Source organism: Somniosus microcephalus, unplaced genomic scaffold (assembly GCF_052327205.1).
Source record: "Somniosus microcephalus isolate GS21.2 unplaced genomic scaffold, FLI_Smic_1.0 unresolved_chr8, whole genome shotgun sequence".
NCBI classification, from domain to species: Eukaryota; Metazoa; Chordata; class Chondrichthyes; order Squaliformes; family Somniosidae; genus Somniosus; species Somniosus microcephalus.
This window is the reverse complement of record NW_028225186.1, coordinates 15,826,850-15,827,637: the sequence shown is the minus strand read 5'-3', so window position 1 is coordinate 15,827,637 and position 788 is coordinate 15,826,850. Positions and strand designations below refer to the sequence as shown.

The 788-nt window shown below is 47.3% G+C and overlaps 1 non-coding gene across 1 annotated transcript; it reads left to right on the top strand.

Annotated features, from left to right (window-relative positions):
- Positions 1–504: 504 nt before the first annotated feature.
- On the top strand, positions 505–586 carry trnal-caa (transfer RNA leucine (anticodon CAA)). The gene has a single exon. It is a non-coding gene; the product is annotated as a tRNA-Leu (tRNA).
- The last annotated feature ends 202 nt before the right edge of the window (positions 587–788 follow it).

Sequence of the window (788 nt, the reverse complement as noted above, 5' to 3'; positions counted from 1 at the left end):
TCTTCCACCTAGAAGGACAAGCACAGCAGGCGCATGGGAACACCCCCACCTCCAAGTTCCCCTCCAAGTCACACACCATTCTGACTTAGAAGTATATTGCCGATCCTTCATCGTCGCTGGGTCGAAATCCTGGAACTCCCTCCCTAACAGCACTGTGGGAGTACCTTCACCACACGGACTGCAGCGGTTCAAGAAGGCGGCTCACCACCACCTTCTCAAGGGGCAATTAGGGATGGGCATTTAATGCTGGCCTTGCCAGCGCACCCACATCCCATAAACGAATTTAAAAAATTCTATCAGCATATCCTTCTATTCCTTTCTCCCTTCCTCTTAAATGCATCTTGTAGTATTCGCCTCAACTATTGCATTCTCAGCGCTCTTTGGCCAAAGAAGTTAATCCTGAATTCCCTGCTGGATTTATCGGTGAGCATTTCTGACCTGTCTTCTCTGAGCTAGTTCCTGACTCACTCACAGTAGGAAGCATTTTCTCGCTAATAACGTGCAGCTGCGATGGCCGAGTGGTTAAGGCGTTGGACTCAAAATCCAATGGGGTTTCCCTGTGCAGGTTCGAACCCAGCTCGCAGTGGCTTTGATGCAAATTTTTTATTTCATCGGCTCCCTGTGGCGATCACTGGCCCCGAAATTGATCAGAATTCCCTCCACTGCACTTTATTACACTGATTAACCCCAAGTTCCAATTGAAACACGAATAATTTATCGGCATCAATTAGATATTGTGGATTTGTTGGGAACTCGTGAGCAATACACACACAAAGCAGCATCAAAAA